Consider the following 26,528-nt stretch of genomic DNA (forward strand, 5'->3'; position numbering starts at 1 on the left):
GCTATATGCCTACCCGCGTATACACGCGTTTAACTCAGGGCAATGTCGCGTATAAGGGATAAAACATTGTTTTTAAAATTTTTGGACCAGGTCTGGAAGGAGGGGTTGCCCTAGGCCATGAGTGCAACATCAAAAACCGTAAGAGTGAGATTTGGAGCTATAACACCTAGGGTAGATGTCCGCAGCTGAGTGCGCGGACCCTTGCAGCTGTGTGCATAGGGTGGATAGAGTCTGTACTGGGAACTTGAATCATCAATAAAGAGAATTATTCTGAAATTGCTGTGTATTTTGTCTTTGATTATTGCATCCGATTATGTTATGTTAAGTTTTGGATTTACATTATAATTCTAATTTAATGCGCGAATGTATCTGTTTCTATCTGTTATTTGAACGCAAGTAAGAATATATGTTTACATGAAGGATAACCTTAATTTCATGGTAAAATTGGCGCACCCTTAAGGTAATTCAGGAACTTATAACTGTACATAGTTACAGAGGCGTGTAAGCACCTGGATCGCTGGTTAGGGTTGTGTGAAGGTCAGTTGTATACCTTCGCGAAGGTTCTGAAGGTCGGAGAAGAAGGAGCATCGATAAGCCCTAAGGGCTTATCGATCTACGCAAAGACAGGGGTTAGGGTATAAGATCGACATCACAACCATCTTAGGGTGCAGAAACTTGGTTCCTGCATTCCCCTATACTGCTTCGGGTGAGACTTTAGTCCACGCTCCATGGATTGATGTCGAAAGGGCACTAGTGTAGGGATTTTCTTAGCTGCTTAACACCAACCCTGGGTCAGGGCCCATAAGGCCAACATATACATTCCTCTGAAATATATTAGAATGAGTCTCGAAGGCCTATTTATTATTTAGAAACAATGGAAAACCCTAAACATCCAAAAACCTAACACTAGGAGATGAAGGACCAAAACTATGGGCCCCGTTTGGGTAAATTGGTGCATCAACTTCCCAGGATCATAACTTTGGTATATGATCTTCGTTTGATGCCCACAATAGGGCCTCCAAATGGATTTGGAAGTTTAGGACCCAAAAAAATGCAAAAAATAGTAAATTGTGCTACAATTAAGGAAAGTAAAAAGCTAAAAGAAATAGTGGTGGGGGTCCAAGTGGAATAGGTGGGTGGCCACCAATATCCACCTAGATCATACAATGAATAAAATTATTGGTACTACCTGAATAAATAATCAATATTACCTTTTTATTCTTGATATATCCTTCTATATTGAGAGTTTGAGGAGTGGTAATTCCTTCCAATGCATTACAAGATATGGTCAGATTCATTTCTTCTTTCTATGGGATTGGTTCTTGGTGTATATCCTCCTGTTTTTATGTTTCTTGTTCCTTTTCTTCCTCCTCTTCACAATATATGTAGAATAATTTATTCTCAGCACACTTATGACCTTTAGTGTATTTTCTATCACAACTGTAACAAAGCCCTTTTTCTCCTTTTTCCTCCAATTGTTGTGGTGTCAAATTTGTAGTTTGTGGAAAACTAGGAGCATCAACACTTCCATATTTATAGTTGTGAGTGGTAGAATTTCTTATTGCCATAATTTTGCCTTCAACGTTTCTTGCCACTCTGAATTCCTTCTCCAATGAATCAAGTTCTCAAAGGTGAACCTCATGTTGGATGTTATATTTTAAATTTCCTATGAAGGCATCAATCCTATACTCCTCTAGAATATTGGTTACCCTAATATTTAATCTTTGGAAGTATTTAATGTGCTTCGCCAATGAACCCTTTTGTTTGAGATTTATCAATTGGCTAAAGAAGGTGTTTCTCCTTGTATCTTCGTAATGTGCTATCATTTCCTTCATAAAAATTGATGAGGTGACAATTGGTTTACGAGAAAAAAGCCATCTATACCATACAAAATGATTGGGCTCTAAACATAAATATGAAATACATACCTTTTGTGAGGGTTGCACATATTGTAGATCAAAATATTGTTCCATCTATAGTGTCCAAGTTACTGTATCCTTTCCATCAAAATTCTTCATATATATCTTTGGAATGTGGTGGTTCTTAAACCCCACATTGGAGTCTCTAAAATCATAATTCATATTTCTTTTGTCCTCATCATGATTTTCATGGATTATCTTGTCACCATTAGGAAGCCTTTCTTGTAACAACTTTTTCAATCTTTCCATCTTGACAATTTCATCATTGCTTCCATGTCTGCTTTTAAACCATTCTTAAAATATTCCCTGTCTTATTTTAAACCATCATTCAGAACTTTCATGTCCCATTTTAGTTCATCTTTGGTTTCCTTTTGTGAGAGAGAAATTTGTTGCACTTGGTCCTGTAATTTTGATATATCATGTTGCAATTATTCCTCTTCATGAGTCATAGTAGAACTTTATGAGGGCTTAATGGGTGTATAATTATTTTATTTAGGAGGAATTTTAGAACCAAATACTAATATCTATGCTTCAATATTCCCTTTTAATCACTTCAAACTATTTTTTCAAACAAAATTTATACAAAATTTTAAAAAATACACACCTCTTTCTTTCTTTTCAGGAGCTTAATATTGAAGTTGTTGTATCTTTGTAATTTCAGATCTCCAATTTTTGAAATTCCTTCTTGTATTATCCTCTGAGTTTTCTTTCCAACCTCACAAGTCAGACCAAGGTTGGATTCGTCAATAAATATTTATGCCCAATCTCCCACGAGGACATGATTATAGATTGATTCAGTAGAGTGAACTTGTACGAAGTACCATGTGTCCCTATTTTGACCTTCAACGCTGAAAATGATACCCAAAACACTACAGTCTGTCCGCTTTTAGATTTTTTTTTATGAAATTCAAATACTATGCTTGGAGAGAAAGTTATGCCACTTTTACCTAGGTCACCTGTTTGAGATGGAACTTTGAAGCTTGCAAAAAAACTAACTTCCACGGATCATATCTCTAAAAATATAGAGAGCCAAGATCTGAAATTCATACAATTGGTGCACCAATATTTTGGCTCCAAGATTCGTAGAAAAAAATTATAACGAACATTCCAAGATGACTTGTTTGAAGAAGAGAAACCTTAGAATGCAAAGCTCTGATACCAAATGTTATGCAACCAACTCAAAAAATGATAGAACAACGACTTAAAAAGTATCCTCTTCGAGGGGGAAACCTCCTTTACATTACATAAATGGACAATTCTTGGATTGTATAAATGAAAATACCTCCTTTGTATATATAGGAGCCTAAGGGGTCACAATATAATCAGAGCCTACATACCTATAATAATGTAAGGGCACAACAATAACAAAAGTGGGCTTCTATGGGGCACAACAATAACAATATGGGGGATACATGGGCACAACAATAACAATAAGCGGGCTACACTAACAATAGAAATAAGGGGGCTACACTAGTATTATAGGAACCTAACAATTGGTCCTTCATATTAGTAAGCAATCCCTCACACTAATTAAAAATGGTAGGTTGTAAACATCATATCACTAAATCCATATATTCCTTGGAGGCTAAATGAGGCCTCATGGGGCCTGCTACTAAAGTAATTGTCAATAGAATGGTGTGTAAAGTAAGGTTAGTCACCTCTTTGATTGGTTTCTTACTACACACCTTGCAACACATGGTCCACAATAACTGGCCACATAGTCATCAACACTCTCCTCTGACATGATTTTACCATCGACCACTATTGCTAGGGAAACCGACCTTGATAATCTAGTGAGAAAGTAAATTTACTTAACCTCCAATTGTAACATTGAACTTTTAACTAAGAAGTGTTGTTCTCGGGGATTCCACATTTCTACCCGCTGATGAAGAAGTTCAACTTGACTTTTCATTATTTGCATATTAAAGAACTTCATTAAGCCACAATTATTAAGAGAAAAAAATGTAGTGGGATGTGTTGGGGCACTCATAATTTTTTTTGGTGTTCCCCCGCTTTCAACTCAATCATTTTGCTTTGAAACCTACCAAAACATGATCCAAACATTAGTATCATCTTGATGGAGAAAACCCATAAGAAAATTGTTTGTTACCTTGGGTAGATATAAGATGGAACTAGGTCATCACTCCCATGTTTATCAACATAGGGTGGGGGTTGCTTCTAGTAGGAATTCCTAAGGATGACCACCTTTTTCATGGTCACCACAAGGGATTCTACCTGGGAGTGATGGTGCACCAATTCGTTAGGTGGGGTCTCCCTAGGGTTTAAAATCCCTGAAATTGCACAAAAAGGACATAAAATGAAGGATAGGGTTAGATCACTTACTTAGTGGAAGTGGAATCACAAATAATCAACTATGGATGTTGTAATCATGATCAAAAGTCTGGGGGAAAATGAGGTTTTGTCCACTAGTTTTCACTCTCCAACTATAAGTGTGAAAATGAGCTCCTATTTGGCATAGTTCCCCTATATTAACCCACTAGAAGTTCACACATGTGGATATTCCTTCATGCATTAGTTATTTACCATCTTCAGAGATGTTTACCCATGATCACAATCTTTATTTTTATCACAGTCGTGTCTAATTAATTTGTATCTATAGTCACAAGGACAATTTTGATCATCACACTTGGGGATTTTTTAAGGTTCCATTACTTCATGGGTCCCAGGTGCATTTTCCATGAACCTGACTTATATGAGTAGGTCTCTCCATGTTATTTCTATTGCATGATTGACCATATTTTCCATTTTTAGTACACCTTAGGTTTGACCTCGCCAAGTTGCCACATTGGCCATTATGTAGTTGCAAATTATAGCATGTATAGTAGAGCCTTATGTCACATGGATACCATAGTTTAGCACATATTTTCCATATTGGTGTCCATGATGTCTTTTTATCACTTCAAAATCCCTCCTTTTGATTTTCCATGACTTTGAATCTAATCTTGGTGTTCTCTTCTTTGTCATCTTTTGGCCATACCCTAGTAGGAATGCTAACTCTTTTTACCCTATGATTGCTACTATATTTGCATCACTTATCAATGTTGATATGACTTGGTTTAATCTTCTCATTGAAATCACACTACCCTTGGCCCTTTCGATTTCTTCCACTTGGTGTTTTTACCTTTCTTGGGTTGACTTCTGCAATAACTAGTCTACCCTACCAACCTCTTTGCTTCACTTTTCTTAGAGCAGTTTCATCAACTAAAAACAAGTTGTTTCCCTTTATACCACTCATTCCTCTAGGAAAAGCTTTCTTTGTGTCATTATCTTGCTCATTAGACACTAAAGGGTACCAGGCAACCATCTATTTTTTTTTCAAGCTTGTTAAAACCTGATGAAAAAGACACCATGTATTGAGCACACTACTACCTCTTCTTTGAGTTCGTTAAACCATGAATAAGACAATGTATTGGGTATCCTTTTATCTCTTTTCTCAAGGTTATTAAAACTAAATAGAAAATACATTATCAAGCTTACTTTTCTTCTCTTTCATGCTTGCTAATCTATGAAGAAGATATCAATTAATAAAAATATAAAGGGGGGGGGGGGGGGGAATCATTTGTGTCCATTAAATTAGTCAAAATGGACGTGTCAGTTATGTCACCCTTGAACATGGCAGTCATTTTCATCATTATTTTACAATTGGAATTTAGCTTTCCTAGGAGACATGAATACACATGATTCATTATACTCCTTGGGCCGTTACTCTTCTAGTCATTATGGATCATGCCTCAATTCCTCCTGCATTACTGTGTGATATCATGTGGTGCTCATCAATCAATGCTTCCAATTCAATTTTGTGTCATGCCATTACATGTTCAAGGGAAGTCTAAAACTTAGTCGACAATCTACAATCCTTATTAACGTTTTGTGTGGGCCATCCCTGTGTCAGTTATGCCTCATGAATTCATACATTCACAACCTCTTAGGTTTTTCCATGTTGATTCATTGGACTCTCCTTCAACAAATATTATCTTGTGAACTTCAACTCATTATCTAGTAATTTAAGAACCAATAGTACTTTGGAGCTTATAGACCTTCGTGGTAGACTTACTCATGGTCGACAGTGAGTTTACCTTATTGCCTCTTGTTTGGTTGAATCCATGAGTGCTCAACATCAACATATTTATTCACACTTTGTGTGTTGTGCTAGATACCTTGGGGTCCATTTTCATTACTGGTAGGTCCCCTCACATCTATTAATGATATAACTCATTGAATGGTAATGAGACGATTTCTACAATGCTCAACATAGGCTCATTCATTCACATGCTATAGATTTGTGCCAACAATGTCGAGTAGAAGACCTTGGGGTAGGGGTATTTCACTCTTATATGGCACCCTTCCAAGCTTCATTGGATTTATGTCTCATTTTATGTACTTTGAGGCTGCTTTGAGGTACTTCCTTTATATGTGTCGATAGTCTTACTAATGTATATTATGACAAAGATCCACAATATATTTATATATATACACTAAAAGAGTTTTTATATCATAAACTTTGGGTACATCAGTAAAAAAAGGTGTTTGAGGCCCAAGATCCTAAGCCACTACATATGCAAAGCTTATATCCTAGGAACACTACAATATGAAGCTAATCCTCGTCACGCTGGAAGTAGCATAACATGACCCAAAATATACACTGAAGGAGGACTTGTTGGTGAGCTAAATGAACCCCAATGGTGTGACCCTGAAGGTTAGTGGTGATCTCGTTGATTGTTAATGCTTACATTTGTCAGCCCCTCCACATTGCACGTGAAATGGTGCAACTCATAATGCTCCCGATTTCCCTCCTCCTTTCATGCTTCATGCCCAACCTACTTCATAGTTATTCCTTGGTGATGTAATGGTGACTGACCCAGGGTTATGGATGGTCCCACATATACATATCGAACACATCCAAGTATTAATGATTATGTATCCATAAAAAACACAAAAAAATTACATAATCCAAGAAGAAAAATCATTAAAATATTCTCAAAATATAAAACAAGTACTTACCAAGTGGACCCTAGTACATGCTAGGGGATAGGACTAGGTCCTTGTCATTTACGAAGATGATCCCTTCATAAGCATAGTCATCCATAATTATGATCTAATCATTGTACCATCTAAATAACATGTCGTTGAACCATTAATGGGCGTGTCCACCATGTAACTTGCCCATAAGATCATTCCAATAAAATTGGGACTACTAGATTTATTTTTCATTATATTCCTCTCAATGTTGCAATACATATATATACATGTTGAAGCATCCATAAACCCCAATCCATTAATCCTGGATTAGAACATAACCATAGTTTCCTTTAACTGGATCTACAAAAATACCACGGACAGAAAAACATCATGCCTAAAACCATGTGCAAAAGCCATGCACAAAACCATAGGTAGGTTCGCCCACCTAATGTAGGATCCAAAAACAATTTCCTCGGGGTGCTGCCCCAGACCCCGTAGAGGGGGGTCTGCCACCCCCCTGTGACCCCTGTGTTGCACATGATGCAACAAATAGGGGGGGATATCCCCCCCTATGACGCCCCCACCTGTGGGGCTAGTCGTGGAAAGAATATAACACACACCCAACATCAAGAAGATAAGTAAGAGAAGGAAAACAAGCTACTCAAAGACAAAAAGAATTCCTAAAAGACCTAACGTCAAAGGGACTGAGATCTAGAAGCACTAATTTGTTGTAAATGGTGTAGACACATAGCAAACGTCATAGGTGACAAATGATGTAAAGGATAGGTATAAATCTATCAAACCGAGGATGCTCAATGGGATCCTAAGGGGGAAAGGAAAAACCAAAACTCTTAAGGGAGAAGAGGTGAAATAAACCTATCCACAAGTGCTGTAATGGATTAGACTGAAAATTAGTGGTTGAAAGTCCTGAACCCTATACTCCTCAACCCAACCAATCTCTTCCTAAAAAGGTGTATGTGTACTCTAAACCCTAGGAGGTTCTTTCCTTCCTCAAAGAGAAAAAATAAGAGAATCTAGGCCTAGGGGAGACTGAAACAAAAATAAGAAACCCTTCCCAGTCCATACACAACACTCTCGGCAAGTGTGAAAAAATTCTGAAAAATTCTCGGACAAAATCCAAAGTGTAGGTACTAACCTGGAAATAGTCAAAACATAGATAATTGGCCAAAAAATGTGCTTTGGAATGCAGATCTAGGGCTGAAGTGTGCCTTTTCTCCCAGGACTCTTGGTTGATATATCTCACACAAATTTTTCTATCTCCTTCTCGACTAGTACTTGTGACCTATGTAAAGAACCAAAAACCACCAAAATCTGAAAATTTTACAAAAAAGGAAAGAAAGCTATAATAGAAATTGAGAGGCTATAAATAGCCATAGAAAACCCTAGAATTTACTGAAACTTTAGTCACCTAGGAATTGAATTACTACACCACAAGAGTTGCCATTTGTTGATGAAAATTGTAGCTTTAAACCCAATGGAGTCACCATTTGTTGAAGACAAATGTAGCTATAAACCCAGTGGAGTCACCATTTGTTGATGACAAATGTAGCTATAAACCCAATGGAGTCACCATTTATTAGTATGAGATTTCTTGGAATGTGTACCAAAAACACTTCACTTAAGTCACTGGTGACAAGTGACCCTAACAACAATTTTTGGTTACTTACGCTCCAAATCTGCGATAATAAAACAGGAAAATCCTGCAACAAAAAAACACATGCAATCCAAAACAACAAACAACAATATATATATATATATATATATATATATATATATATATATATATATATATATATATATATATATATATATATATATATATATATATATATATATATATATATATATATATATATATCCAATGTAATAACCCAATATGGAAAGAATTTTAAATGAATAATAATCTTTATTGATAACACTTGGTGAAAAATATCTACAAAAGGGGTCTACAAATCACCCTCTGTGGGACGGGTCCTTTGATGTCCTTGATGCTTTAGTCATCGATTCTCTCTCTCCATATGTGAAAAACAAAAAAAGATGTGTAGAACTCAAGTGGGAGGTCAAATGTAAGAAGACAATAGTGGTGTCGATGATAATGATCACGGTGAAGAATGAATGGACAACCCACTTATTTATAACAAAGTATTGGGTTTATCTTGGAAATGGAGAATAATAAAATAATATTGAACAAATCAAGATCTAACTGTTAGGAATACTTTATTATATTTTTTGGAGAGGGAAAAGATATTCCAAATGGTCAAATATATTTATTTAGAAATAATTAACAAATAAAATGAATTATTTCGCGAGGATTAAGAATGGTGTGAAATTGAAATAATTATTAAATTGTGATTTAACAATTATTTCAATAATAGAATTAAGGAATAATAAATAAATAGCGATTTATTTAATTATTCCGAGGAGATTTAGTCAAATGTGACAAGGAATAATTATCAAATAATGATTTAATAATTATTCCTAGAGAAAATTAAATAGATAATGATTTATTCAATTATTCTCATGGGGTTTTAAAATTTTGATCGGAAATAATTTAGGAAAATTGGTTTACTAAATTATTTTCCATGGTGGAAGTTATTTTACTATGATAACTAATGGGCCTCTATATTAGACATAAATTAAGACCCATGCCTCTAAATTAAACATTAATTAAGGCCTATGACCATCCTTCAGCACATTAAACCTCTCTTTCTTTATTAGATAATTTATTTTTAACTTTAATATATTCATTAGGAAGGTTTATGAATAATTGGATATTTGTGCCTAATATTATTTATTTTTGTGGAATATTATGAGAATAATGGGTAGATTATGAAGATTTGGAGGAGGAGATAATTTAGGTACTTATTCCCTACTACAAGAGGATCAATAATAACTAATAAATCAACAAGATATTATGGAAGTATGGCACAGATTGTGGAACTCCAATGACTGAGAAAATCTAGGAATGTGTTCCACTAATCAAGGGACCAGATCCATTAATCAAGGGATTTTGGTGGGGAAAATTTCCTCCATTCATCGGGAATGATTCCTAATCATTTTGTATAAGTACCAAGTCCAATTTGCCTCTAGGGAATGATTGAGAAAATCTAGGAATGTGTTCCCTGCCATTTAATGCAAATTCTTAGTATTGGAGACCAGATCCACTAATCAAGGGATTTTGGTGGGGAAAGCTTTCTCCATTCACGGGGAATGATTCCTAATCATTTTGTATAAGTACCAAGTTGAATTTTCCTCTAGGGATAGATTTTCATTAGTGTTCTTGTGGAGAGAACTCATATTTTTGCAGCTCCATTGTATTTTCTTGTAGGGATGTAATTCTATTGATGAAAATAATGAAGATTGGTGTCATGTTCAGCTTCTAAATCTTGTTCTCCTCTATAGGTATCTAATTTTCCTTGGGATTGACCATCCCAGGAACCTCAGAGCCCTTTTGTATCATTTTATTTCCTTCTTTTCACTGCTTATTCACATGCATCTCTAGCTTTTATTTCTTTTTACTTCTGCATTTAGTATTAATGATTTCTTGTTGTAGGATTGAGTTAAATGGTTAATGTAAGCTCTTTTGCAGGATCACAAGCATTATTTCATCATTGAAAAAACTTTGGAAATTCATACTAATCATTGAGCTGCTTGGATTAGTCTTCTTATTCCCAAATCTAGATTGTTGGACCTCCTTTTTAGCAAAGAACAATAAATTTCTGCTATTTTTTAAAGCATGCTAACCAGCTTCAATAAAATTGATTTCATTTTAATTAGATCAATAAAACATTCTAGTTCATAAAAAAAATTACCCCATTGCATTTGCACTTGATTTGGTTAGGCATTTTTTAGATTTACTAGCTCACTAGTTCTCGAATTTCTAGATTTTCGACTAATAATGTTTTTTATTTTTTTGCATCGGTTAACAAAGGTCTTTTTGAGTGATTCCACTTGGAATAGGGACCTAAGACATCCCAGTTAATAAAAAAAAATTTCCCATCCAATTTGGATTTTATTTTCTTGGTTATTAAACCCTCACCAATTTCATCATTTCACATGGAAACTTCTCCTAGCTTTTTGAGCAAATCCATCCATCTCCCAACTTCGGTTTTGAGTTCTGAGTGATCCTAGGAATTTTCTCACTCTATTAAATCCACCAACCACCTTCCCTAAGCCTTCCATCACCTTGAACACCCATCGTTTTTCTCTGAGCTATATCTTGTAGGTTTTCAGGGGATCCTGTAGGTTTTTAGTACATCCTGTAGGTTTTCTTGTAGTGGCATGTTTTGAGGCTGAATTGAGGAAAAACCTCCAAGAAACCACACAAGGTCACCTAAGGGTCTCCCAAGCATTCCAGCCATCCACCATCATCTCCAAGACACCTGCCACATCACCAAAAGGGATTAGCTTTCACACTCTCACATGAAAAAAAGACAAAAATAAAAACATATTTATTTTAATCATTTACATGCACAACGGTAGAAGGTTTGATGGTTTGAATCTGAATGCTTAGGATAGTAGGACTGAATACATGTTAACTTAGCATTCTTTTGAAGCAAAACCTTAGTAGTTAGTTAGAAAATGGTGTGTTTTAGCATTTGATTTCAGTCTCTTTCCTTGTACTTTCTTTCTTGCAATAGGTTAAGGTTCTATTTCAAACATTTTATTTTCTGCATTTAGTTTAGGATTTGACTTTAGTACATGCAGTCCATTACATCATGAAAGCAAAGGAAGGACACATTGTAAGCTACACATATAGTGCCGATACCTCTTAAGTTTGTACAAGCCCCAGGTTGATAATTAAAGTCGATAGCCTTGGGAGTAGCAAAATTCTTGTTGAAACACAGAGGCTCATCACTTTTTGGCGCCGTTGTTGGGGAGGTGTTAAAGGATGCATTGTTTTCTTCCCTAGTTGATTCATTTCTTTTTTACTTTTTGCAAAAACAAAAAATAATTGCATTAGGCATATTTCATTTTAAAAATAGAAAAATGCATTGCATTAGTGTTTTCATTCAATCATAAAAACAAAACAAAACCTCCAACACCAACCCACCCCCCATTTGATCACATGGTGCAGTAAGATCCATATCACCATTCACTTTTCAGCTAGAAGAAGAAGATGGCAAAGAATGTAGAATAAATGGATGGAGATGATGAGGAAGATCCTCTCAGATTTCCCGTTCAAGATACTGATGGTAGTGTGCACATGAAGAACATCCCTCCATTTTTTCTTCCAAAATTTCATGGTCTACGGTCAGAGGATCCAGAAACCTTTCTCTTTGAAGTTGATATTGTTTGTAGATCTTATGGTTACTTATTAAAAACTCAAAAAATGAGATTGTTTCCGACAACTTTGAAGGATAGAGATCTTAAATGGTTCATGAGCTTAGGGATTAATTCAATAAGGTCATGGAATGATATGCAAAAGATATTTATAGAAAAATATAAAGATCATGATCTTAAGGAAGAAATCTTTAGAATTAATCAAAGAGAAGATGAGAGTCTAGAAGATCTAATAGAGAGGTTCATGTATAATGTTAAGAGGGCAAAACTACATCATTTACGATCTGACACACTAAAAACCCTCTTACTTAGAACAATTAGGGATGAGTGGATTGATATCCTTAATCTCATGAGTAGAGGTGATGTATATCAATTATCATTTGAAGAAATTTGTGAAACATGCAAACACATATCAAGAGGAAAGGCAAGAGTAAGTCAATCAGCATCAAGATCGGTAAGTCAAGCTAAACTTGGAAATTTGTTTGATGACTTTAAAATAGAAATTCTTAGAAATCTAACCAAATAAGTAGAAATGTTAAGAATACAAAATGAGTAGAAAGAATATGTTTGTGTTGTCCATGTAGAATCACATGATGTTAAATGTTGCTCATCATTACCAAGGTTGAAGGAATTTCACCAAGAGGACAATGGAGCAAGTCAATTGCCAATGCAAAAATGTTATGTAGTTCCAAGAGGACCATGGCAGCCTATTCATCTTGATATGATGCAAGATACTAATTCACAATTTCAAGCTTATGCACATCCACCTCAAAGTAATTGGAACACACCTTTCCTTGGCAACATTGACCAGTTCAACCCCAAAACCACTCTTGGCAACAATGTTTGCAAGGAAATTATGGGATCCATTCACAATATCCTCATTATTTTCCTCAATATCCTCCATACCAAACTCCATGTTACCCTTACCAATCACCTTCACCTTCACCACAACCCCATCCACATCCATATCAAATATACACTCCCACTCAACTACCTGTGCAACCATTTCCAAACCCACACATTGAAGTAGCTCAGGCCACTTAGAATGTTGAGGTACAACACTTCCAAACATCTCCTCTTGAGCTCAATGGTATTCACCATAACTTAGCAAGATTATTACAAAAAAGTGATTCTCTTGATGCCATTGAGGGACAACATGCTGAGAAAGAATATTTGAAAGAGAAGATCAAAGAATCATAGGTTGCACTTGATGAAGAGGAGACAATAAAATCAGAGATTGAGAAAGCTCCCTCATGGTTATCATCAAGTCCTCCACGTGTTCAAGAGAACAATCAACAAAAAGAGGAAGATTTGAAGGTCATGGAAGCAGAAGACATTCAAGATGATCCAAATTAGCAAGTGGACCAGGGGCATCACAACTATATTGAAATATGGTTCTAGACAGTGATTAAGTTGCAGCAATACCTTCTTCTTCAAATGCGTTTGATATCATCAAAGTCAAATAATTTGATCTTTCAAATCCAGGTACATGTCAAAGCATACATTTCAAGCCTCCACATCATTTTATTTGTCATCTTGATGTGCACATGGCTCCATTGGAAGTATTCTTATACTTGAAAGTGATTTTGTTTTTCAAGTAGAGTAGGGTAAAAATAAAAAATAAAAAATTTGAAAAATAAGAGAGAAAAAAAAAATCTTAGGTGAAAACCTACTTTGAGGCACCTCAGATTGGCCCATTGATTGAAAACCTCCATGAGACAGTCAATGGGTTGGAAAAGAAATAAAAAAGAGGAAAAATGAAAAGATCTTAGGTGAAAACCTCATTTGAGGCGCCTAGGCATACCTACTAGTTGAAAACCTCCTTGAGGCAGCTAGTAGGCCTAGAAGAAAAAAAAGAGAAAAAATAAAAGAAATCCTTGCTCCATGCATCTCTTTGATGAATGCATGTACTCTCCAACATCTGCAAGCAACAAGAACAAGTTGGTACCAAAGGGAAAATTGGTCAATCTTAGTCAAAAGAAGTCAAATTTTGACTTTCTCCTCCTTTGTTCAAATGATCCAACAAGGCCAAGGTCATGCCAATCCATCACCCTCATCTATTTCCACCATACACCCATCATTCTGAAGCTTCTACTATTCAATTTGCTTGCTGTCCTAAAAAACTACAGGACGCTCTGTTTTACTACAGGATACAAAAATACATAGAGCAAAAATTTGTTTTTGCCATAGTTTGAAAACCATGCATCCATTTGCGAAGCTGTTTTAGGGGGAGATGCATATGGATAATGGTAACATGCTCAAGCAATTTCAGCAAATTTCAGTGCACAATTTTTGAGAAATTAGCCTCCATCACCTACAACCATTTTTACATTTTCTCGATATCCATGCATCCATTTAAAAAGTTGTTTCATGGGGAGATGCATATGAATGATGGTAACATGCCCAAGAAATTTTAGAAAATTCCAGTGCACAGTTTCCAAGAAATTGACCTCCATCACCTTCAACCATTTTTAGTTTTTCTCAAGATCCATGTATCCATTGACCACATTTTTTTTATGGGGAGGTGCATAATGATGATGGCAACATGCTCATAAAGTTTCAGGTCAATCCATTCTACTGTTTGGGAGATATGGACAAAACAAAAGGTTGTCCTGTAAACCTACAGGATTCCCTGAAAACCTACAGGATTGGCAGTGAGCAATTTTAAAAGGGAAAAACAGAGGTTGGCTTCATCAAGCAGTGATAAGGAGGGGGAACCCATAAACACCCTCCTATACTAGAGATATTCAAAGGCAGAATTGGATGGGTTTCTTTAAAAAATTGAGGGGATATGATGATGAAGTAGTCAGAGATTTGCAGTCAGCTTCAACATGGAGATATAGAGGTCAAAGAAGCTCCTCTAGAGCTTAGCAACAACATCAGGATCATCAGCATCACCATCCAACACCTGCACATCAACATCAACTCAACAGCAGCATGTAGGTCTCTCCAGCAACCATCAGGTAGGTACAGGTATAAAATATTCTTGACCTCTTCTCTTGAGCATATTATAGTTAGAAATTTGTTATCAATGCATGAGAGATGAGGTTTTATAGGCTAAGTATGGGTCAGTAGTCTCAGTTGCCTTCACCACAACACTCCAAGCCCTCCATCCACTTCATATTCACTATCAATTCATTATTCATCCATCCCATTTCCTTCTTGAAAAAAAACAAACAAAGCATCCTCTCCATTTTCACAAACCTACACTGCTCCATTTGATCCCTAGCATAATCAATCCCTCTTCATCATTTCTCATCACTCCCATACAGTTAGAAGATTGTGAAGGAAGAACGAATGACTACTACAGGAAGGCAAAATGCTACTACAAGAAGGAAGAAAGGAAAAAACTGTGCTAAAACCCAAAATGACAGTGCCTAAGAGAGACCTAAACAAAACAAAGAACTCCAAGGCCATTAGGCAATCATCTAAGCCACAAGGGAGAAGAAGAAGTCAACAAAAGGAAATGAGGCATCCACCATCAAAACAGAACTCAAACGGCAATGATGAAAAGAGGCTTTCCAAGAGGTCTCTAATCTATTTCTAGCTTTTGTCCAAGGCCTAAAAGATGTTATAAAAATGGGAGAAAGGCATGGAAGTTAAGTAAGGGTCTGCGCTAACCTCAGACTATCATTTATGCTCAAAAATGGTATCTTATAGTTTTGATAGGAATTCCTACATGATGTCCTAGTTCTCATTTAAATGCATTTTGAAGGTGTTAGAGGTGTCCAAATGGAGTAACAAGGTAGCAAAAGGTTGATAAGGGTGTGGAAGACCTTGCCAAACTGAAAAATATTCAAGAACTCATCTTGAATAAGGGGAAGAAGGCAAGCTAATGGTCTCAAGAAACAAGAGAGGGGTCACTAGGGCCATGAATGAGGAAAAATGAGGTCACCAAGTTGCTTAGAGGATGAGCAACACTTTGAGCAGGGGGTATGATGGGCCTCTAAATTAGACATAAATTAAGGCCCATGCCTCTAAATTAAACATCAATTAAGGCCTATGACCATCCTTCAACACATTAAACCTCTCTTTTTGCATTAGATAATTTATTTTAAACTTTAATATATTCATTAGGAAGGTTTATGAATAATTGGATATTTGTGCCTAATATTATTTATTTTTGTGGAATATTATGAGAATATTGGGAAAATTATGAAGATTTGGAGGAGGAGATAATTTAGGGACTTGTTCCCTACTACAGGAGGATCAATAATAAATAATAAATCAACAAGATATTATGGAATTATGGCACAAATTGTGGAACTCCAATGATTGAGAAAATCTAGGAATGTGTTCCACTAATCAAGGGACCAAATCCACTAATCAAGGGATTTTGGTGGGGAAAGCTTCCTCCATTCATGGAGAATGATTCCTAATCATTTTGTGTAAGTACCAAGTCGAATTTTCCTCTAGGGAATGATTGAGAAAATCTAGGAATGTGTTCCCTCCCAATTAATGCAAATTCCTAGTATTGGGGACCATATACACTAATCAAGGGATTTTGGTGGGGAAAGCTTCCTCCATTCATGGGGAATGATTCCTAATCATTTTGTATAAGTACCAAGTCAAATTTTCCTCTAGGGATAGATTTTCATTAGTGTTCTTGTGGAGAGAACTCATATTTTTGCAGCTCCATTATATTTTCTTGCAGGGATGTAATTCTATTGATGAAAATAATGAAGATTGGTGTCATGTTGAGCTTCTAAATCTTATTCTCCTCCTTAGGTCTCTGATTTTCCTTGGGCTTGGCCATCCCAAGAACCTTAGAGCCCTTTTTTATCATTTTCTTTCCTTCTTTTCACTGCTTGTTCACATGCATCTCTAGTTTTTTTTTTCTTTCTACTTCTACATTTAATATTAATGATTTCTTGTTGTAGGATTGAGTTAAATGGTTAAAGTAAGTCTTTTTTAAGATCACAAGCATTATTTCATCCTTGGAAAATCTTTGGAAATTCATAGTAATCATTGAGCTGCTTGGATTAGTCTTCTTATTCCCAAATCTAGATTGTTGGACCTCCTTTTTAGCAAAGAACAATAAATTTATGCTATTGTTTAGAGCATGCTAACAAGCTTCAATCAAATTGATTCCACTTTCATTAGATCAAGAAAAAATTCTGGTTCATAAAAAAAAATTACTCCATTGCATTTTCACTTGATTTGGATAGGAATTGTTTAGATTTAATAGCTCACTAGTTTTCAAATTCTAGATTTTCGACTAGTAATGTTTTTTATTTTTTTGCATGGGTTAACAGAGGTCTTTTTGAGTGATTCCACTTGGAATAGGGACCTAAGACATCCTAGTTAATAAAAAAAATTTTCCCATCCAATTTGGATTTGATTTTCTTGGTCATTAAACCCTCACCAATTTCATCATTTCACAAGGAAACTTCTCCAAGCTTTTTGAGCAAATCCATCCATCTCCCAACTTTGGTTTTGAGTTCTGAGTGATCCTAGGAATTTTCTCACTCCATTCCATCCACCAACCACCTTCCCTAAGCCTTCCATCACCTCCAACACCAATCTTTTTGCTCTCGGATGTATCCTGTAGGTTTTCAGGGGATCCTGTAGGTTTTTAGTACATCTTGTAGGTTTTCCTGTAGTGACTTGTTTTGAGGCCGAATTGAGGGAAAACCTCCAAGAAGCCACACAATGTCACCTAAGGGTATCCGAAGCCTTCCAAAAATCCACCATAATATCCAAACCACCTTCCACATCACCAAAAGATATTAGCTTTCACACTCTCACATGAAAAAAAGACAAAAAGAAAAACATATTTATTTTATTTATTTACATGCACAGTAGTAGAAGGCTTGATGGTTTGAATCTGCATGCTTAGGACAGTAGGATTTCATAAATGTTAACTTAGCATTATTTTGAAGAAAAGCCTCTTAGCAGTTAGTTAAAAAATGGTGTGTTTTAGCATTTGATTCCAGTCTCCTTCCTTGTACTTTCTTTCTTGCAATAGGTTAAGGTTCCATTTCGAACATTTCATTTTCTGCAATTAGTTTAGGATTTGACTTCAGTACATGCAATCCATTACATCGTGACAGCAAAGGAAGGACACATTGTATGCTACACATATAGTGCTGATACCTCTTAAGTTTGTATGAACCCCGAGTTGATAATTAAAGTCGGTAGCCTTGGGAGTTGCAACATTCTTTTTGCAATACCGAGGCTCATCAGTAACATGAATCCAACATTGTGTATTTTAATCCACCTCATTAAAAATGGCTAGGTGATCATTTTTTTGTGATAACAAAAGAGCTCATTGAAAGTGGGATTCTATGCTAAATTGGCACCCAGATTTCGTGGAGATTTTCACATATTCAAAAGAGTAGGGCTAGTGGCCTAAATATTAGCCTTGCAATCCATAGTGAATGCACAATGTTTTTCATGTTTATTTACTTAAGGAAGATGTACATGATGCTAATCATATTGCCGATTGGTCTGTGATATAGGTGGAACCCAAGGGAAAGTTCCAACCATAACCATTGTACATCTTGGACCAGAGATAGACTATGCTCTAGGATCAAGTAATAGAGTAGGCCAAGGTGAAATGGAAGCACAATGGACCCGATGAAGCCACTTAAGAGATGGAAGAGAAAATTAGGGTATTATATCCATTTTTATTTAATGAATAAGAAGATGTAAGAGCCAATTTCTAAAGATCAATTTTTTAATTTTTCTTTTAAGTTACAGAAAAAATCGAGTACGGTATTCCCTTAAGGGGGTGGGGTTTGTAACACCCCTTATGTGACTCTATTTTGTAAATATAAATGATAACTATGTGATGCCAACATGGAGGATCATGACTAGATAAGATATTTTGCAAATGTCAAATATATAACAAATTTCATTGTCTAGCCTAAGGGAGAGGGCTAAGAGATCCATGGTTTAGGGTGAGTTCTGAGTGGTGGGAAGGCATGATAGGATGCCCCACCATTGTGCAATTAGAAACAAGAATGACGATGCTAAAATATGCAATACTCATGAAAATATTCTTGATTCCATGACACGGAGAGGGTCCTCTTGACAAGAGGAGAAAGAACACAAAGAAAAAAACAAAATTTGAAAAGGAGGACACAAAAGAATAAGCACACAGAGAAGAGATCATGAGAATAAAATCACAAGGAGTGTAAGGAAGAGCATAAGAACTCTTATGTTCAACATTGATGAGGTGTATTGGTCCTAGGATTAATGCATGGGAGTAGCTGGACTCTGGTGTCCAAGCTGAAGAAAAGATCAGTGTGAGGCTAAGAGGAGGAACTGGGTGATGAGTGCTTATCGAAAGAGGGGGTGATAAACCATTAGGTGATTTCCTAGGAGGTTGATAAACCATCCAGTGCTTACCCAATATGCTATTAAACCACTTGGGTGCTTTTTGTAAGGCTGATAAACCACTGGGCGAGTGTTACACTAAAAAATGTCACCTTGACTACTTACAGTTAGTATGGCTCCAATCAACAAGTCATGCTACCCTCTTAGGCAAGTCTCATGCCTCTGTTATCCATCTCAAACTCAAAGAAGAGAGAAAGTCTTGTAAAAATCATGTTTATCTCTGGGGTCGCAGGTTCTCTCTAGCCTTACCTGCGGGGACGCTGACCATGTTCACAAAATATGCGTCCATGGACGCTCTGTATGTTAAGGGACAGGTGCGTCCCTCTGTAAAAGGCAAAATGCGCGAGTTTTATCTTGAAAAAGTTACTTGTGGTTACTTCTAGAACATTCTAGAGGTCGGTTTGATGAAATGGATGCGCCTCCAGTTGGTTCATGTATCTCTATTAAGGGGGAACTTATCCCATCAATAAGGGAGCTATCCCACCCATAGAGGGGGATGATCCCATTGATAGTGGACCTGAATAACCTCTTTACAGCACTATAAATGAAGGCATTGAGCCAGAAGGAGAGGAGGTTGGAGCTATACATTTTCTTTGGGTAAATGCTGCAGGATTTAGGTCTTCCATTAGAGCCTTTGTGAGGAGAGATTGTCTTCACTTGATTCTACTTGGGAGAGGGTGAGCTTTGTCAAAGTAGAGGAAAACCCTTGATGGACCCTGGGAGGAATTTGCACAACACCAAGGCCAGGTTGTAAGAGTTTCTTTGTTTCGTTATTAATACAAACTGGTTTATTTTTCTCAATAGCTTGTGTTAATGAGTTATTTCATGTGTTCCTTGGTCTGCATGTTGAATATATGTTTTATTATATGAAATGCAAGTGCTTGGTAATTGTTTGATTGTTTGTGGTTGCAGGAATTGACTTGAAGGAGGAGCTCATCCGGATCGTCAAGAACGGACTTCAACAACAGCGTTTTGGAATAAGGTAAGCCTAAACACTTGTAGTTTTCATGTTGTAAAAGGTGTATTTAGAGAAAGATCACTCCATTTTGTCTTGTTTGTCATTAGAATGTCTTAGACTTCTAGGAAGGTCAGTCGTGTCCGCACCCTTGACAGATTCCGTGTGACAAATTGGCGACTCCGCTGGGGAATCCATTAATGAGAGAGTCTTTTCCTTTATATGAACTTTGCTTTGAGAAAATCATTTTTATTTTCTGGTTTTTGACTGTGAGAATTAGTATTTGGGTGGCTTAGCTGTAGCTTTAGTTGGCTTTAGTTTTTCTTCCTTTTTCCAGAAAGACGCAGTCTCTGTGTGCTGCACAGTGCGTCCTTGGACGCGCTGTTGTCGACTGCACAGTGCGGGGTCGCACCTGTGACAACTGCTGGCCTGCGTCTTCCTGTAAAAGTTAAGAAAATTCCATTTTTGCCTTAAATTACTTTTAGATTTTGTTTTTTCTTAGTGTTTTCTGCCCAGATCCTTTAGTACCCTGTCAAGAATTCTTACCTGAACTGGTTTTGTGAGCTTTGAGTGTTTTAGTGGTTTTCAACGAAGTTTAGACCTAGGGTTTGATTTTTGGAAAGGCTTTGTAGTGACTTTGAGCTTAGAAAGTTGTCCAGCCTTAGATATCTCTGGTTAGTCAACCTTCTTAGAAGTTGAGCCTGCCGTAAAGTCTCCTTGTTTGAGCAACTTGTCATTTGAGTTGTTTTGGGTCAAATTTCGAATTGCTTGTTTTTAAAGTATTGATTTCCATTTTCAAAAAGGACAAAAAGATTAGAATTTTGTTTTGACTAGTTTTTGGTTCTGCAATAAGCTAGTCCTTGATTTGATTGTGATCAAGTAAAACACCTTAGAAATAATCATTGTTAGTTTTGGCCTCGTTAAGATTGCTTAGAGTAAATTTGCCTTTAGTTTGCTTATGAGTGCATTTTCATAGATTTTAAGAGTTGTTAAGATTGATTTTTGGTTATATTAGATTTATTTGCTTTATTAAAAGAAAAATACAAAAACATCTTCTTAAAAGTCTTGTTTCAAGTAGCTTTTTGTTTTCAAAAGAAGAAAAGAGTTTTTTTCGTGCATGTAAAGAGAAGTTATGTTTTTATGCTTGGAAAAGAAAAACGAATTGTTTCTTTGATTGTCTTCAATTAAGAAGTTGCTTTTATAAGGATTGCATTCTCTCAACTTTTTAGTTAAGCAATTCATCGAAAAAGTAAAGTAGTGGATAAATCATTTTAGGTGCATTTTGTAGTGGTTTCGAGTCGAGTCAACATACCACTAGTTTCACTTCCATCACCTTTTGACTTAAGAAACAACCTTAAAAGTAACGCTTAAATTAAAATCAATCTAGTAATCTTTATTTTTCTAGGGCTCTGAAGCACCAACATAGCTTAGGCTAGGGTCTTGGAGTAGGTGAGTACTTAACTCTCCAAGACTACAAAACCAAACAGATAGTCTATCTTGAGTAGAACAAATCCAATTGTTTCAGTTACATTCTGGGAAAGCTCCTCTTAAAGGAGAAACACGAGCTCGTGTCCGAACCAGTGAGGGGATCATTCCTCCCTCGTTGGGAACGACGCCAGGCAGTACGTATTACAAACGGTAAACCTCGGATTAACCATTGTCGAGGAGCCAGGGGTCACTTATCGGTAAACCTTGGATTGTTGTCAAGGAGCCGGTAAGGGGATTGGAGCTTGCTACTCTGCCCTTGCGTGCTGTCGGAGTTTAGACTGTTCCCCCAGGTGTAATTGTTGTGATTGGTAACCTTAGTGGCCATAATATCTAGGATTCTACCCAAGGTGACGGTGGAGGGAAGGTCCCACTGTACCTGGAGCAGACGTCGGTTATACTCACTTGGATTTTCTGGGGGGTTCGCTTCACTTCGAGACGGTTAAAGTGGAGGAACTTGGTCCAGTCTATTCATTAAGCAGGTTGCCGGGGTAACTGTTCCACCCACTATTTCTGTACTGAATCCTGCGAGGTTGGGCCTAATCACCAACTAGCGCTTTTGGTCCGGAAGACTACTGTTTGTGTGTGGTTTGACGCTCTAGATTATTTAGGCGTGTGCTTCAAATTTGATTGGTTCTTTAGAAGACTTTAGGTGGTTTGATTTGAAATTTTTTACTTTGTTTTCGTGTGTTGTAGTTAAAATCTTTAATTGTGGCGGAATTACCGAGAAGGTCCCGTCGTATTGCGGGCCAGTCTCCTGAAGTTGTATCTGTGGCCGAATTGTTGAGAAGATCCCGTGAACTTAGGGGTTCACCTCCTCGAGACGACCCCAGTTATTTAGAGGGTTTAAAGGTCCTTGTAACTCCTAGTGGCAGTAGAGTAGGTTCACCTGAAGAAGGAGAATCTTCTTTGGTAGTCCATCCAGATTACCAAAGATTAGAAACAGGTTACAATCCCGAAGCTGTTACAGTTTCCGAGCTTGCTGGTAGTTTTTCATCTGCCAGTGAAACAGGCGAAGAACCTGAAATTTCAGAACCTGTTACTCCAACTCCTAGTGTTCCTGATTCACCAAGAATAGAAAGAATTATCACCGAAAATCTTCCTGTTGGATTAATTGCTATAGAAGAACTTGTTCCAGAGGAAGAAATAGGCGTTTCTGATTCTGAAGATCTAATTACCCTTGATCTAAGGGAGCGTGAATCCATCTTTTACAGTCCTCCTAGAAGTGAGTCTTGGTACCTTGCATTAACCAATTTTTTAGACAACTCAGTAGGTTTTTCTACACCTCGTACTCCGGTTCCACCTAGAGGAATTCATTCTCCTGTAAATATGTCTGGTCAGTCGTCTGTGTTTTCGCAAAGTCCTGAATCATTTTTACATGGCGGTCCTTCTGTTCCTACTGGGTATCAGTCACTTTCTGGTACCTTTGCGGGAGCATCTCCTCAACCTGTTGATCATGGGTTATTAGTTGGAAACAGTGGTAATGTACCATTGAGTATAGGTGAAGTTTATATGATGTCAGGTTCAACTCCCATTAACCAACCTCAAGGTGGCCAATTACCGCCTGGGGGGCAACCTTCGTTAATGCCTGGGGGGCAACCTCAAGGTACTTCATTTGTGACTGGGGGGCAACCTCAAGGGTATCAACCCCAAGGGTATCAACCCCAGCCTCAATACGTACCCCAAAGTCAACCTCAGTATCAGTATCAACCTCAAGGATGGCAACCCCAAGGGTATCAACCCCAAGGGTATCAACCTCAAGGATACCAACCTCAAGGTCAAGGTCAACCCCAGTATTCGTATTTACCTCAAGGTTATCAACCTACGGGTCAATACCCTGGTCAAGGTTATCAACCACCTCAAGGGCAATCATATGGGACTACACCTTACAGTTATCAACCCTATCCTCAATACGGCTATGGATCTCAGTATCCTCAACCTGTTACGAGTCAATACCCTGGAATGTTAACATGGGATCCGTCACAGGGTCAACAGATGTCGCAACCAAGTATACAGTCGGTACCTCAAGCAGGACAACCTGCAGTTCCTGGTCCACCCCAGCAACCGCAACTTGTCCAGTCAAGTGTTCAGACCCCTGTAACTTCTGTAGTTACTCAGCCGCCAATTGCACCGAGTACTCCACCTCACACGGCTGCAGCAACTACCGCTTCATCTACCATGCTTACATCTGGAGTATCGGCAGCTCCGGTTTCTACTGTCCCTGTAACCGTTCCTCAGACATCTGTACCGTTGTCTGGACCCACGGTTCAAACCACAGTCCAGATGCCTGCAGGTCAACCTGGTACAAGTACGGTTGTTACTACTCAACCTCAATTTGTTCAACCTCCGTACCAGGGACAGTATCAACCTGGGCAAGCTGCCCAACAACCGGTTTACCAGTATCAACCGTATCCTGGGTACAATTATCAACCACCTCAACAACCCCAGTACGGTCCGGTTAATCCTGGTTTTCCAGGAGGATATAATATCCCCAATGCGAATCCTGTTCCTAGTTATCCTGGATATCCTCCTCCTGGGGCTGGTATTGTGACTCAGAGTTTCCGAGATCCTAACCGGCAGTTACCATTTATTGCGACTTTAGATTTACCCGACTTGACGCGCCTAACGAACGATCCAATTCAATATCTTCCGTTCTGGCCGCCAATGCCAAATAAGTTGCCCAGCGATATACCCAAGTTCGAAGGTAAGTCTGGAGAGGATCCGTCTAATCACGTGATGACTTACCACCTCTGGTGTGCATCAAATTCCATCTCAGATGATTCTATCCGCTTACGTCTTTTCCAGCGTACACTCATTGGTCTCGCAGCCAAGTGGTACATTGAGTTGCCACGGGCTTCTTTTTACAACTTTAGCCAGTTAGCTACTTCATTCTTAACTCATTTTCAGTTACCAGTCAGATACGATAATGGTACAGAATTATTAACTTCGCTAAAACAATCGACATCCACGTACATTTCTGATCACATCCATGAGTGGAGACGTCGAAGGAGATTAGTGAAAGTTTTTATCCCGGACCAAATTTTAGCTGAATGGTTTGTAAAATCATTATTACCAAGAATTACTGAAGATGTAGCTAAGGCCGGCGTAGTTACTGAGGAGCAAGTCATTGCTCAGGCACAATACCTTGACTTAGTTTACACTCAGTCGGGTACGTTACACGAGAAAATTCCGGATCTTCCAAAGTCAAACCAAATCGCTGCTGCTCCTTCGGGATCTCATGCCGCTGATGGTATGATCGGTATCGTGACTACGAAGAGTAAGAAGAAGTCTTCCAAGACCTCCAATACTCCAATTATCACTTTGCCTGATTCTCCGACAGGAGAGTCTTCTCCTCCTGAACTTACCGCCGACATTCACGCTGTAGAGTCATCTACGGCCAAATCCAAAAACGGTGGAAAGAAGAAAGGAAAGAAGAAGGCTAAAGCAGACAAGGCTCCAAAGGAGAAAACGGAAAAGTCGGAAACTAATGACGAAAAGCGCAAACCTCGTTATCCTTGTCTCATTTGTGAAGAAGATCATTTTACGAGAGACTGCCCTCATCGGGCCGAGGTAGTGAAAATAGTTAAAGGTTCTCCGACTCCTGCTGTGTTAAAGAATCCATTCCCCGAGCAGGAAAATAAGATGATAGGTTCTTCTTCGAATGCCAGTGAAGAACCCATTTTGATGATGTCTCATGTCAGGATTGCGACTCGATCGCAAGATTATGGTAGTAAGGCTCCTGTTGATGGTAAAGAAGCAGAATCTTCTAACTCTAACCCATCAACCTCAGCTCCTGGTTCCGATCCACTACAGATCGAAAAACCTAACCCAGACTTAGTGATTAAGCCGCCCGCCAAGGGTGTACTTCGAAGGTCTGCTTTCAATCCACATGCGAGAGCAGCCCAGAATTACAACATTGTTGAAGATTTAGCTGTTTCACCTTCAGCAATGTCGGCACTCGAAGTGCTGCAATCATGTCCAGCGCAACGAAAATTGCTTTTGTCGGCTATTGGAGCTGTCGATGTTCAGGACCCGAACCTAATGATCTTTGATCTAGAAAGTAGTACACCGCGTCTCCCCCATCAAATGGCTTTCCAAATTCCAGTGATAGTCAAAAACAGGCCTATTCATCGGACTGTGATTGATGAGGGAGCTTCTACGTGTATTATGTCGATTCAATGTTGGAGATCGCTTGGTTCTCCTTCGTTGAACCAATCCCCCACCATCCTTAAGGCCTTTGATGGCCGTGGGTTCCGTCCGTTTGGTATTCTACAAGAATTGCCTATAGGGGTCGAAGGTAAAACCGTTAGTCTGGATGTGGAAGTGGTTGATGCCCCTCTAGACTACAACCTTCTTTTGGGTCGAAGTTGGTCATATGCTATGACAGCGGTCGTTTCATCGGTCTTCAGAGTCATTAAGTTTCCACATAACGGTAAGATCGTGACTATTGATCAGCTGACATACTTTTCATCCGACCCAACCTCTTTAGAAACTATCCAGCATGTTGGTAAAACGACAATCCCTTATAGGGACATTGGTGTAGG

This window comes from Pinus tabuliformis, chromosome 1_2 (genome assembly GCF_031772625.1).
Source record: "Pinus tabuliformis cultivar Carrire ecotype Pingquan chromosome 1_2, CPIR1, whole genome shotgun sequence".
Taxonomy (NCBI): Eukaryota; Viridiplantae; Streptophyta; class Pinopsida; order Pinales; family Pinaceae; genus Pinus; species Pinus tabuliformis.